At 32.9% G+C, this 15,730-nt stretch overlaps 1 pseudogene; it reads right to left on the reverse strand.

Annotated features, from left to right (window-relative positions):
• Positions 1–6,235: 6,235 nt before the first annotated feature.
• The window catches only part of LOC105083669 (transmembrane protein 98 pseudogene), a 100,787-nt pseudogene continuing 91,292 nt past the window's right edge, over positions 6,236–15,730 (reverse strand).

The raw sequence follows: 15,730 nt of genomic DNA on the forward strand, positions 1-15,730 counted from the left end.
GAGTCTCTTCACTTCAGCAAGTGGTGTTGGAAAAACTGGATATCAGCAAGTAAATGATTGAAATTTGAACACTCACACCATACACAAAAATAATCTCAAAATGGCTTAAAGACTTAAATATAAGGCGAGACGCAATAAATCTCCTAGAATAAAACATAGGCAAAACATTTTCTGACATAAATATTAGCAATGTTCTCCTAGGGTAGTCTACTCAAGCAATAGAAATAAAAGTAAAAATAAACAAATGAGACCTAATTAAACTCATAAACTTCTGCACAGCAAAGGAAACCATAAATAAAACAAAATGACAACCTACGGAATGGGAGAGAATTTTTGCAAATGAAACTGGCAAAGGCTTGATCTCCAGAATATATAAGTAGCTCATATGACTTAATAAGAAAAAAACAACCCAACCCAAAAATGGGCAGAAGACCTAAACAAGCAATTCTCCAATGAAGACATGCAAATGGACAATAGGCACATGAAAAAATGCTCAGTATCATTAATTATCAAAGAAATGTAAATCAAAACTATAGTAAGGTATCACCTCACACTAGTCAGAATGGACATCATTCAAAAGTCCACAAATGATATATGCTGGAGAGGCTGTGGAGAAAAGGGAACCTTCCTTCACTGTTGGTGGAAATGTAGCTTGGTGCAGCCATTATGGAAAGCAGTATGGAGATTCATCAAAAAACTAAAAATAGACTTACCATATGATGTAGCAATCCCACCTGTGGGTATATATCCAGAGAGAATACTAATGCAAAATAGATATTTAAAATGTTTCTTTTGTATAGCATAGGGGACTATGTTCAAAATCTTGTTATAATCTTTAATGAAAGAGTATGAAAATGAATATATGTATATATATGCATAACTGGGATATTGTGCTGTACACCAGAAATTGACAAATTATAATTGATTGAAGAAGAAGAAGGAGAAGGAGAAATGACAAATAGAGACACATTAAGGGGATATATTTGATTTTAAAAATCTGATGTGTCTGTTGAAAGTGACTGTCTAGATAGTGGTATAGTTCAAAGAGATGTGGAACATAGGAAGAAAAGCTGGATTCATAGGGAAAAAGGTATGCTCCTAGTCAAGCCCTTGTATGCAAAGGAGAATATTTTTTCCAGATATCTGATTATAGTTTTATGTGTTTGTTTTAAAATGTTTTAATGGCTCTCCATATGTAATCTTTATGAATATAGAGAATCTGTGTTGAGTGTAGAAGAGGGAAGAATAGGAGGAAAGAATAAATCATAAGACCTTGTCTTTGAAGTAGTTTTAGAAAGTGTTTTTTTTAAATTCTAACAACATATGTATTGACTTTACTTTGTGTTTTAATATATTTCAGAAAAATAACACTGGATTTTAGGGTAGAAATTCTGTTATTTCTTCTCACAGTTTTTATGTTTATCTCAGTATTTCAGCATCACTTATTAGTCATTTTTATGCATTACAGGAAACTGAGTGGGCAAAATAATTAACACATCTTCTATGCTCCCTTTTAGAAATGAGTATTACTTAGTTAGTGGTCTCTAACTGATAATATAAACATAAATACATTTTCCAAAAGATTCCTATTGCTGAAGAGAGGCCAAGGATCTCTGGCAATTCTTTTCTGGGGCATGAACTGAGGAAGATTACATTGCCCTCCCAGGTTTTTTTTAACAATTTCCTCCTTGGTAAACTGTAATCTTGAATAAAGTGTGTCTAGAGGTTAGCAGCATGGGGTTGCTGCCATTGTTGTTGTTATTTTCCCTGCTGAGTAAACTAAATATTATCTTCCCAGGTGACAAATAGGTCCCAGTCAGGCAATGCACACTAAGTTTTTTAGATGTAACTTTCAAATTTCATGGACATTTTGGCACAAGTCAAAATATCATGAAAAATTGAATTACCTTATTTACCTGAATAAAATAGATTAAGAGGCTATGCTGTGATTACACTGTAGCTACATCTCTTCTTATGCAGGTAATTTCTAAAAAGTTATCTTAAAGTGTGAGATATAATCTAGTCCTGGAATACAGATACTACTTTTTTGCTTCCAAGTAATAAGGGGACATTGGAGCAAAAACATTTCAAAACCACTACCAAGGTTCAGATATGCTATCTTTTAAATTAATACAAAAATTATATTACAGTATTATAATATAGATCCAAAGTAGTAAGTCTGGAAGGAAACAATTTCAAAGTCATTTTTTTACCCCTTGAAACACCAAAAGGGAATTACAATAATAAGGGAGAAACTGATATCATGTTTCTCAAAGTTTCTAGATCTTATCATTTTGATTAATTTGACGTTAGCTATCTCAAGGAAAAATACTTCATTATATATATATATAATGTATATACGTTATATATACATTATATAATATATATACTTTAACAAACCATTCTCCTTTTATATTCAGTATCTCTTGATTATTTTTCTCCTCTCCAGTCATGGCAAATTTATTAAAACCAATCATCTGCATTTTCAAATATTCTTTTAATGAGATTTTATTTTCCATTGATACTGGCTGGTTTACTGCTGAATGAACATGAAGATGATGTTCTCCCTCAAATGACCTTTTTAGCAAGCCAACCACAATTACTGTCATTGTTATCAAATCTACTATAGTAGGCAAAGTGTTTGTCTCCACAGACACAGTTTTAAGAAAATAGGTGTCTCTGGACAAACTTGAAAGAAAACTGTCCATACAATTCTCCATCCTAGTTTTTCCCCACAGACTGAGGAAGCACCTTGGTTAAACTGATTAAGGTTGCATGGATGGTGGCAGAGGACAAGAAATCAACAACTCAGAGTCTGCTGGAATTTAATCTAGTTCTTGGTGTCCAGGGAGAAATCTCTTCAAAATTTGGGGGATTGTAGCTCAAAAGCCTCTTTATTTGACATCACTCAAAACATGTTTGAAAAATGATGTCTTTAGAAATACTGTATTAAATAAGATAATTTCTCCACAGATAAAGAATAATTGAAAGAAAATGTAAATCATTGAAGACACTGTAATGTAATATTGTAGGTTTTCTCTATTGAATCTGAATTAATGAATTAATTTAGCATTCCATCAAGGCATTTAAGAGAGAATGTTTAGTTAAATATATTTTTAGTTCAATTGCAATAGGCAAGATTTTTTTCTATTTTCTACATCATTCATGTCTCCATTTCTCACTTATTTTCTCACTACCCTAATAGATATCCTTCCCTTTAGGTTGTTTCATTAATTTCTATTTTAAATCACAATCAATGACATTGGTCTATAAAGCTCATTCATGATTCTTTTCTTTTTTCATTCAGTCTTTTGTTTTAAATTATATCCACAGTGTTTCATGAACTTTCAGCTTATTGATTCAAACAACTCAATGGTTGTACATAATAAAAACCAACATTGCCACCCACTCTACTATGAACAACTGCTACAAATATCTTTGCATCTGTAAACTTATGAAGCTATGTGAACATTTCTTTGATATATTATTCAAGAGTAGTGTTACTAGAGTATGTATAAGTACAAATACTTCCAAATTGCTCTCTTCAATGACTACAGCAGCCTGTATATTTTCATATATTTTCTGTTAAATATATATGTCAAATTATGATTGAGATGTTTAGTGAAACTGAAATTGATAAGGATTTAAATAAAATAATGTTATATATTAAATATTTTCATTTACAATTGAATTTCTGGATTAAAAGTATGACCCCATGTAGTATATTAATGTTGAAACTCAAGTGACACATATTTAATATGTTCAATATATATATTTGATAGAATACACACACATTCATATCAAATGCATGAAATGTCAGAAAAAAGTATAATTATATGTATGAAATTTGATGGAAAGATCTACCTTGGGGGGAAAAATATATCTATATATATATTCTCCAGCAAATTTTGTGTGTACACATGTATGTTTGTTTTGTTTTAAATTTATATATGTATATATATTTTTCCAAAGTGGCAGCTTCCATAAAATTTAATTTATAAAATAAGACATATTTTTTCAAACTAGCAATCATTTGAAATAAACATACTTTTATGCTTAAAATAAAATTAAAAAACAAAATATTTAATTTTGTTTAATTTAAAAGTTACAATAAGCAACACTTGAACATATGTTTAACAATATATTAAATCCTCAATATTTTTATAAATTGTATTAAATTCAATTTATCAATTGTTTAGTAATTTTCATTACTCTGTCCTTTATTTTTATTTATAGTTAAATTACTATTATATTTTGTTAATAAATTACAATCTAGTTATGTAGAAATAATTCAAAATACAGCAATATTTTATGTTTCATAGTTCAGCTGTAATCTTTTTTTCTGAAAACACATTAATGTCAGTGTTTTTAGTATTTAAAACATAGTTATGGTATTTTTGTTAATAAAAATATTTTTCAATAATAGTCATCCTATATACATAGAGACGAATATGTATTATTATCTATAATTTTACACCAATAATTTCTCCATCACTGACATGATATCTAGAGCAGGATAAGAGAAACACATCTGGCTTGAAGTAAAACCTTTTATCTCTCCTTCACAGCTGGAAACAAATGAATTGTGTGGTTTCTGATTATGCAAAATTTCTTCCAAATGTTTGAAAAATCCTGGTAAAAATGCTTCTTTCACTAGCAAGCCTATCTGCAACTATGCCTTTATTTTTATCCCCTTGCTTATATCAAATTATTTTTTATAGGTACAGGCCAACATAGTTCAAGGAGAAAGAAGTAATCACGTTGAATTGCAAATAGCTTTTAAGATGCAGAAAATGCCTGACATTTCTGATCAAAGTTTGTTAGTCATCCAGACATATATTTTTTTCCCTATCAGTTTTTAAAATAACTAAATGGTCATTTATTCAACAAATATTTATTGTATATCTACTATAGAGAGGTACAGCAAAGACAGGAGAAAAGTAGTGTTTCTGAGAATTTACATCTTAATGAGAGAGCTATAAAATAAATTAATTATGTCAGGTATAACAGTTGATAGAAAGTAAAGGTGGTGTGTTTTTAACAAGGAGGTACAGAGAAAACTTTTATATATGATGTTTACTGAAGGCCTGTCTAAGGAGAGAACATTTGAGTAAACTTTTGTAAAGTTTTGAAGTTTAGAATATTACTTTAACAATTAATAGTTTTGTGTGTGTGTGTGTGTGTGTGTTTTAACTAACTAAACTTAAGCAACAGTTAATGAAAGAGGAAAAAGAAAGGACAGACAAGTATTGATGAATACAACACATAAGAGGATTTAAAGTCAAAATCACTAAAGTTGAGAGGAGAGGGTATTTGATAAGTGACTGGAAGCAGCACAAAGCACTACATTGACCTGTTGTTAGAATTGTCACATACAATTGTACAGATAATTATGTTATGTCCTGCACAATGCTAAAGGGTGCCATGCATAACGGGTGGCCTCTTGACCACAGATAACATATGCCATAGACTTTTCAGAGAATCTCTGGGAGTGCAAGGTAATGTTGATTATGAACTTTTCCTCGGATTGATTCTGAAGAGTAGGAGAAAGACAAAAAGTCAAACAAACTAGAGTCATTTACTTCTGTTAGATATGGAAGACCATCCCAGAAAGTATGAAATTCCTCCACTTACAATTGGGAAGGAGGAACTCAGATGCCTCAGATAATAAAAAATAAATGAAACAGGCCAGGTGAGAGAGTACAACTATCATCAAGGGAGGCAACTCCTACTTAGTTTCCACTTATTTTCTTCTTTGGAAAATGCAGATCAGAGTTGCCTCCTCTTCTGATTGTTCGAGAGAAGCCAGAAATTCTGATTTTAATGTGAAGCCTTTGGATTCTCAGATAGTGGCCCAATTTTCTTGAAAACACTAGGTGACCTAAATAAAGCTTATGGTCCTCCAGTTTTCGAAGTGCTACTGCACAGTCGGTGACTGTCCCCTCCCGGAACTGTGGTATTACACTGCCCTTCATCAGTCACCTTTTGTAACTGCAACTGAGGCATAAACTGACTGCACCCTCCAGCTTTAACTACGCACACATGGCTGGGTTGGGCCCCCTCACCATGGAGAATAACTAACTCTATAGGGAAAAGTGGAGCCCAGCCTAGCTGTGTGTGCATAGTTAAAGCTGGAGGGGCCTGGATTGGATTGACCAGTCGCTGTCTGCTGCTAAGGAGCACTATGAAGTCCTTTGAAAAGCAGCCCTGGCTTCTGAGCCAGATAAAGGCCTCCCTAGACCTGAAGATTTCTGCAGGGGTAACTGGCCAATTTAGTGCCTTCTGGCCTGCACCCTGTCAGGTGGCAGGTGTTCCTTGTCACCAGCACCAGATGACTGACTGACAGGAGCAGGGCAGTTGGTGTATCCAGGAGTTTTGGGTCCAACGGCGGGTACATTGATTTTACAACATCACCCACTCAGGCTGATCTGATTGGCCACCACGATGATGTCACTAATGCTGGCTGAGGTCTTAATCTTGGCCCTACAGCCCATGGTCATGGCAACAAGTTATTTGGTCAGAGTGTGACAGATCTTCAAGACGGCAGTGTGCTGGGACATGAGATCTGAGGCATCTTCAACCCAGTCTTTGTTCTCCAGAGTGGCCTCGATGTGGAGGTTGATGATGACAACATCATCCAGAGGGCTTGGAAGGCTCGGGCTGGGCCTCCATGGCACCAGTGAAGTCCACAATGGGCTTGGAATCATAGGGCTGCAGAAGTCTTCCAGGCCGACAGCAGCACTGCTTGCAAACCACCACCAAGGCTGCAAACCATGTAAGAAAGATGGTGGCTAGCACACCTATGGCAACAATCACCACAGTCTCCACGTTTACAGACAGCCACCTCAGTCCCGGTCAATCCCGTGCATGGGCTGAAGCTGAGGCTGGAGCATTTCCGCAGCCGAGCCCCCAACTATGACAAAGTTTGAGCACGGGACTGACGCCATCTGCATATTCTGATCTACTTTTGAGTGTCTTTGTTTTATTATTACAGAAAGAATGGTCTCTTCACAGTGTTTATAAGCACACGTTATCTTTTCCTTTCCAGATGCTATTTCACACTATATTACAAAACAAACAAATAAAAACTTAGAAGTGTTTTTCAAGTTTTGTTCATTTTAAATAAGCCTCATAAATCCTGCCTGAATAACATTCCCAGCTGTATTTTTTCCATCTCTTTACCCACTTTCCAGGAAAGAATAGGGTAAATTCCCAAATTCAGCCTTCTTATCTACTAATATTTCTCCATTGCCTTGACTGACATTGACTACTTTCCAGAAAAAAAAAAAAAAAGAATGAAACTGATCATCATATTCTCATAGCAATCTTTCCTTCTACCAATATTAAATTTAGTCACAAAGTACTAGATGCCTGTTTCCCTGTAGTTTTGACCTTAACCTAATTGAGGAGTTAACTTGCCCAATTTAGTGTTCCCACTACTAAGCCTGGAATATGCATATAATGGGAGATCCATAAATATTGGTCAGATGACAGAATGCTTGAATGAATTAATTAATGAATAAATGAATGCTAATTGGCTAACTGTTGGCTCTACAAGTTTACTTTTTTATATTGAAGTCTGACTTGATTCTTGGATACAGTGCAAAGGATTTAGGAGTAAGGTATCATGATGTCTACAACTTACTATTTTTCTGAAATATAGTTGACATACAATATTATGTTACACTCAGGTATATTACTAGTGATTAGACTTTTGCATACATTATTAAATTATTACCATGATAAGTCTAGCAACCATCTCTCTCCATAAAAATGTATTACAATGATGATGATATTTCTCATGCTGTATAATACATATTCATGGCTAATTTATAACTAGAATTTGTACCTCTTAATTCCTTTACTTATTTTATCCCCACCCCAGTCCACTCTGGAAAACATTCCTTTCTTCTCTGTATCTAAGACTCTGGTTTTGTTTTGTTTTATTCATTTGTTTTGGTTTTTAGATTCCACATATAAGTTAGGTCATACCATAATTGTCTTTCTCTGCCCCACTTATTTCACTTAGCATAATATCCTCTAGATACATCCATGTTTTCACAATATGCAAGATTTTATTTGTAATGGCTAAGTAATACTCTATTATCCATACATATTTCACAACTTTATTATTCATTCATCTATCAATGGAAACTTAAGTTGCTCACAAATCTTGGCTATCAGAAAAATCATGCAATGTATTTTTTTGTGCATATATCTTTTTGAATTTTTTGTTGTTTTCTTCAGGTAAATACCCAGAAGTGAAATTGCTAGATCATATGATGATTCTTTTTTTTTTTTCTTTTTGAGGAACCTCCATACTGTTTTCCATAGTAACTGCAGAATTTACGATCCCAACAGTGTACAAGTGTTCCATTCTCCACATCTTCTTCAACACTTTCATTTGTTGTCTTTTTTTTATAATAGCCATTCTGACAGGTGTGAGTTGGCATCTCACTTTGGTTTGGTTTGCATTTACTTAATGATTACTAATGTTGAACATTTTTTTGATGTGTCTGTTGTCCATCCATATGTCTTTGGAAAAATATCTATTCAGATTCTATTCCTATACTTGAGTTGTTTGTTTTATGGATGTTGAAATTGTATATGCTATTTTCTATTTTGAATATTAACCTCTTATCAGATATATCATTTGCAAATTCTTTCCTTTTTAGTAGGCTGCCTTTTAGTTTATTTGATAGTTCAATTCACTGTGCAAAATGTTTTTAGTTTGATATAGTCCTGTTTGTTTATTTTTGCTTTTGTTTTCCTTGCCTGAGGAGATAGATTAAAAAAAAAAAGAAGAAGAAAATATTGCCAAGGCCAATGTCAAAGAACATATCTATATTTTCTTCTAGGAGTTTTATTGGTTCAGATCTTACATTTAAATCTTCAATCTATTTTAAATTTATGTTTGTGTATGGTATGAGAAAGTAATACAGTTTGTATTTTTTGAATGTACCTGTCCAGTTTTCCTGACACCATTTATTGAAAAGGCTTTTTTCTCCATTGCATATTCTTGCCTCTTTTTTTTTTTTTTGAGACTATTGATCATACAAGTGTGGGTTTATTTCTGGGTTCTCTATTCTGTTCCATTGATCTATGTGTCTGTTTTAGTGTCAGTACCATGCTGAGTACTGTAGCTTTTTAGTATAACATGAAATCAGGGAGCATGATACCTCAAGTTTTATTCTTCTTTCTTGAGTGTTTTGGCTATTCAGGGTCTTCTGTGGTTCCAAACAAATTTAGAATTAAATGTTCTGGTTCTGTGAAAAATTATTTTGGTGTTTTGATAGGGTTTATGTTTGCATTGAAACTGTAGATTGCCTTGGGTCATTTTGCAATTTAATTATTCCAATCCATGCATACAGTATATATTTCCACTCGTCTGTGTTGTGTTCAAATTTTTTATTAGTATCTTAAAAGTCTTTTACTCCCTTATTTAGATTTATTCATGAGTATTTTATTCTTTTTGATATAATTGTAAATGGGATTATTTCTTTAATTTCTCTTTTTGAAAGTCTGTTAGAGTATAGACTCTCAACAGATTTTTATATATGAATTTTTTATCTAGGCTGTTCTATGTATAGTATCATGTCATCTGCAAACAGTGACAGTTTTATTTCTTCCTTTCCAATTTAAATTCCTTTTATTTATTTTTATGACTACAGTAGCTAATACTTCCAATCTTATATTGAATAAAATATGCAACAATGGGTACCCTTGTCTTTTTCTTAATCTTGGAGGAAATGTTTTCAGCTTGTTACCATAAAATGTGATGTCAATTTTTATTTTGTTATGTTTCCTGTATACCTATTTCATTGAAAATTTATCATAAATGGATATTGTCAAGAGCTTTTTCTGCATTTATTGAGATAATCATATGCTTTTTATTCTTCAAATTGTTAATGGATGGTATCATGTTGTTTGATCTGCAGATATTGAACCATCTTTGCATAATTGGGACAAACCCTTCTTGATTAAGTTGCATGATCCTTTTAATGTACTGTTGAATTCACTTTGCTTATATTTTGTTAAGGATTTTTGCATCTGTTTTCATCAGTAATATTGGCTTTTTTTGTTTTTTTTGTTTTTTTTTTGGTCTGTGTCTGGTTTTGGTATCACAGTGATACTGGCCTCATAGAATGAGTTCAGAAACATTCCCTCCTCTTCAGTTTTTTGGGATAGTTTCAGAAGAATAGGTGTTCGCTCTTTAAATGTATGCAGAATTTCCACATGAAGTCATCTTACTCCAGACTTTGTTTGGAGTTTTTAAATTACTGATTCAATTTTATTACAAGTAATTGATCTTTTATATTTTCTCTTTCTTCTTGATTCAGTCTTGGGAAATTGTACATTCTAGAAAAATCATCTATTTTCTTTAGGTTGTCCATTTTATTGGTGTATAATTATTGATATTAATCTCTTATGATTCATTATGTTTTTATGGTGTTGTTTGTAACTATTCATTTCATTTCTCATTTTATTTATTTGGACCTGCTCTCCTATTTTCTTGATGAGTTTATCTAAAGGTTTAACAATTTTTTCTGTTTATTAAAAAAAGCTTAATTTCATTCATCTTTTCTATCATTTTTAGTCTCTATTCGATTTATGTCTTCTCTGTTCTCTATTATTTCCTTCTTTCTACTAACCTGGGGTTTTGATTTTTCTAGTTCCTTTGGGTTTATTGTTAGGTGTTTATTTGAGATTTTTCTTGTTTCCTGAGGGGATTGTGTCACTATGAATTTTCCTCTTAGAAGTGCTTTTGCAGTGATACATAGACTGTGGATGATTGTCTATTTTCATTTGTCTCCAAGTTTTTTTAATTATTTTTTAATTTTTTCAGTGACTCATTGGTTGTTCAGTAGCATGTTGCTTAGTTTCTATTTGTTGGTGTTTTTGGAGTTTTTGTCCTGTAGATAGTTTCTAGTCTTATAAACTTGTGGTCAGAATACATATTTGATATGACTTCAATCTTATTACATTTATTAAAATTTATTTTGGCATAGTACATGATTTATCCTGAAAAATGTTCCAGGTTCACTTGAAAATGTATTCTACTTTGGGATGAAATGTTATCTATATATACTTATTGCCATTTTGTTAATTTGTTTGTTTAATTTGTTTGGCTGTTTTTGTAGTTCTTTTTAGTTCCTTTCTTCTTTTTCTTTCTTCCCTTGTAACTAGATGACTATTTTAGTGTTATGTTTAGATTCCTTTTTTTTGGTGTATGTGTGCGTGTGTGTATGTATTAAAGGTTATTGGTTTCTGGTTACCATGAGGTTCATATTTAACAACCTATATTTAGCAAATTGTTTTAAATTGATAATCTCTTACGTTTGAATTAATTCCATAAATCTTACATTTTTACTTCTCACTCATGTTTAATGTTTTTGATGTCATATTTACATCTTTTTTTGTTTAGCATATCCCTTACCTTTTTATTGTGGTGATGTGATGATTTTACTATTTTGGGCTTTTAATCTTTCTACTAGGCTCCTATGTTGTTGATCTTCCACATTTACTCTATACTTGTATTTACTAGTAAGATTTTTAAAAAATAATTTTTATATTTCTTATTGTGGCCTTTTCCTCTTAGAGAATTTTCTTTAACTATTCTTGAAGAGCTAGTTTATTACTGCTGATCTCTGAACTCTTAGCTTTTGCTTGTCTGAAAAACTCTTTATCTCTATTTCAGTCTAAATAATAATCTGTTGATAAAGCATTCCTAATTGTCAATTTTTACTTGCATCATTTTGGATATATCAGATCATTGTTTTCAGGCCTGTGAAACTTCTGCTAAAAAGTCAGCTGAGAGTGTTATGGGAGTTGTTTTGTGCTTAACTAATTGCTTTTTTCTTGCTGATCTTAAGATTATTTCTTTAACTTTAATTTTTGTCTTGTTAATTATAATGTGTCATTGTGTGGACCTTTTTGGGTTTATCTTGTTTGGGACTTTCTGTGCTTCCTAGAATGAGTTTTCTGTTTCCTTCCCCAGGTAAGAAAACTGTTTAGCTATTATTTCTTTCTTTAAATTAAGTTATCTGCCTCTTTCTTATTCTCTTCTCCTTCTGGGACACTTATAATGTGAGTGTTAGTGTACTTGATGTTTTCCTAGTTGTCTTTTAAACTATCCTCCTGTAAAAATATTCTTCTTGTTTCTGTTATCTTGGGTGATTTCCACTACTTTGCCTTAAAAATCACTGATCCATTCCTCTGTATCATCTGATCTATTGTTAATTCCTTCTAGTGTATTTTTTTTACCTCAGTTTTGTATTCTTTATCTGTGTTTGGTTCTTTATATTTTCTACCTCTGTTGAAATTCTTGTGTCCATGTGCTCTTCTCCTGAGTTCAGTGAGCATTTATATTATTATCACCTTCACCTCCTTATAGGGTTGTTTGGGTATCTTCACTTAAATTTAGATTTATTTTCCTGGGATTTTACCTTGTTCTTTTGTTTGGAACATATTCCTCTGTCTCTTTGTTTTGCCCAGTTCTCTGTGTTTATTTCTATGTTAAGTAGGTCAGTTAAATTTCCTGATCTTGGAGAAGGGGCTTTGTGAAGGAGACATTCTATGGGGCCCAGCAGCATGTTAGCATGTTCCCCTCTGGTCATTGAGATATATGCTCTAGGAGTGTTCCATATGTGGGCTGCACGTGCCCTTCTCTTTTGTTGAAGCCAACTATTGTGGGCATTCTGGTCAGTAGATTTGGGCCCTGGTACAGTTGGCTACAAGGCCACACATCATGTGGTGATTGTGGGCCTGCTGAAGGATGGAACTGGGATCCCACACAGCTGTCTGAATGGTCTAGGGTGCTTGGAGCTGGCACTTATCCATTTGTGTGTAACTCCCAGCACAAATAGGTGAGAGGGGGATTCCAAGATGGTACTTGCCAGCACCTGTATTATCTCAGCAGAATAAGCTCTCAAAGTGGCTGCCACCAGCATCTCCATCCCTAGGGAAGTTTCAGTTGTCTCTTGCCTCTCTGGAAGTTTCTTTAAAATCAGCAAATCAGTCTGGCTCAGAGTTCTTTCAAACTATGGTCTCTGTGCTGGAACTCAAAGCAAGTGAGATTTTGTGTGTACCATTTAAGAGCAGAACTTTTTTTTTTTTTTTTTAACCTTAATCCTCCAGCTCTCCCTAATATATGTTCCACTGGTTTTCAAAGCCAGATGTTCTGGGGGTTTTGTCTTCTCATTGCAGGGCCTTCAGGCTGGAAGGTCCAAAGTGAGTTTTGGACCCCTTGTTCCTGGTGGGAGGATTTCTATGATTCTGATATTCCTCTCATTTGTGAGTTGCTTACCTGAGGATGTAACTCCAAACTAGACCATGTTTCCATACTTCTTACCTATTTTATTGTGTATCTTTCTTTACGTATTTTGTTGTGGAAAAAACATTTTTTTTTTTGGTCTTCAGGTTATTCTCATAGATAATTGCTCTTTAAGTAGTTATAATTTTGGGGTGCCTGTGGGAGGAAGTGAGTTTAAAGTCTTCCTACTTCACCATGTAGGCCACCTCCACAAACAAATGACTACTTAATTCAATTCAACAATTGAGAATGCACCATCTATGAAGCCCTCTGACATGAATCAAAAGTGTAAAAAGTTATATTATGGCTTTTTAATTAGTTTAGTAGAAGGATTAAAAATGACAAAATAAATCACAAATGCAATGCAATTTTCTATAATGAGGTTCAAAGAATTACTTGGCATCAAAAAGGATACAGTAATATATTTACCAAAATGCACAAAGGCCATGCAGAGTAATTGTTATTTGAAAAAAAAAATAGAGAAATAAATGTTCTCCAGGTAGATTAAGATATAAAACATTCAGGTAGAGACAGAGTCATGTAAAAAGAATAACAAATAAAATTATTAAATAGTGAATGAGCCAAGAAAAGTGTATAAGTGCTACCAAAAAGTGAGAAGAAATTAAAGTGAGATAATCCTAGAAATAAATTCTTAGTAGAGGTTATTTATTATCTTGGAGATAACAGAATTTTATTGTAGAGTGACTTGGCCATACTTACCTATTTTTTAAATATTATTTTTAAATCAATATGGGGGGGGAAATTGGAAATTAGAGGAAGCAAATAATTCTTTAAAAATTACTATTTTTAAGATATTCTACAAAAGTTTTTCAATTTATTATTTTACTTTTTATTCTAAGACTTGTAAGTGTAATTAACACATTTTACATATCAGTAACCTAGGAGATAAACAAAATAATTAACAAAAACACATAGGAATGTAGATTTGAAGTATACTATTGCTGAATTTAACCTATGTATCTTAAATAATCCACTATACTACATCCTATAAGAATCTTAGCCATTTGGAGAATATCCATCATGAAATTAATTCTATGTTAGATTTTTAAATATATTTTTCACATTTATTCTTTATGACAAGATGACAACTTATTTTCCCATTTTGTCAATGAGCAAAGTTAGATTTGAGTGTTGGACAACATACCCAGGTTTATAGAAATGGTCAGTATTAGGAACAAAAGTTGTCTGACTCATAGTTCAAATGCTTATTCTACTCTAAACATCATAAAAAGGTAAAAATTGCCATAGTTAAATGTGAAGCATGGCTTGGAAAAAAAGATAAGAAGTCAAAAAAAAGTGTAAATTTATGTAGTAAAATCAGACATCTATTTGACTGAATATCAGGAAACACATGGAAAATAAGCAAGAATGGAGTCAAAAAGTATGTCAGGGTTGTCTCTGTAAAATAAACTGAAGTCTAAGTCACTTTCAATTTCATTATATTGACTTTTGTTGTTGAAATTGTTGATTTAAAACAGTTTACCAATATGGTACAATTTTATTTTCAAAGAGAAAAAACTCTTTTGTCAGTTATAGACCATTTCTTACCACTTTACCATTTTGCAGCAAGATAGATACTAATGTATATTTGTGATCAATTTATTTAACTACTGAAACATAAGTTATTCATAACAAATTACATTTTCTGAAAATAAAAACATACAGAATGGACTGAAAAAAGGTTTCAATTTATAGCTGTGTGGCATTTCACATAACACAAGTCAAAACTTTGAAGTTCATATCCCTGTTAGCAAGAACAAACACTCAGCATAGTATTGATGTAATTTTTACTTTCAGTATTACCTAATTGATAATTAAAATTATCATATTGATTATATCAAGACAACTTTGTTGTTTAAACTTATATATATATTTGCCATTTTGGATATTTTAAAGCTTGATTAATCACAATTAGTGGAAGTTAACTTAATATCTTGGGAGAGATAAAGATGGCTAAGTGAGAGAACATGGAACTTACCTTCTCCATGAACATATCTAAAATACATCTACATGTGGAACAATTCTCACTGAAAACTAACTGAAAACTGGAAGAAGGGCACCTTTACAACAAAGGCTGAGAGGAGACACATGTAATTGGATAGGATGGGAAGAAAAGCCATTGAGTTGGGTCCTGTGACCTGTGGAAGGGATTCAGAAGAAAAGGGAGATCACACAGGTGAATATCATCCCTAGGGAGTGAGCAGTTAAAGACACAGACTGGGTGTCCCAGGCCTGAGTTCCTATGCATAGGAGAGAAGCCCTCTTGGCTAGTTGGTAACTCCTGGGGCAGACAGAAAAGCTGAGGAAGTCTAGACTCCACTTGAGAAGAGCACACAGGTGCTGGCTTGCCCCTTACCCCATGCCAGGTGGAAAGAGTTCTACACTAGTGACCGCTGG

The sequence above is a fragment of the Camelus bactrianus genome, chromosome 14, assembly GCF_048773025.1.
Source record: "Camelus bactrianus isolate YW-2024 breed Bactrian camel chromosome 14, ASM4877302v1, whole genome shotgun sequence".
NCBI classification, from domain to species: domain Eukaryota; kingdom Metazoa; phylum Chordata; class Mammalia; order Artiodactyla; family Camelidae; genus Camelus; species Camelus bactrianus.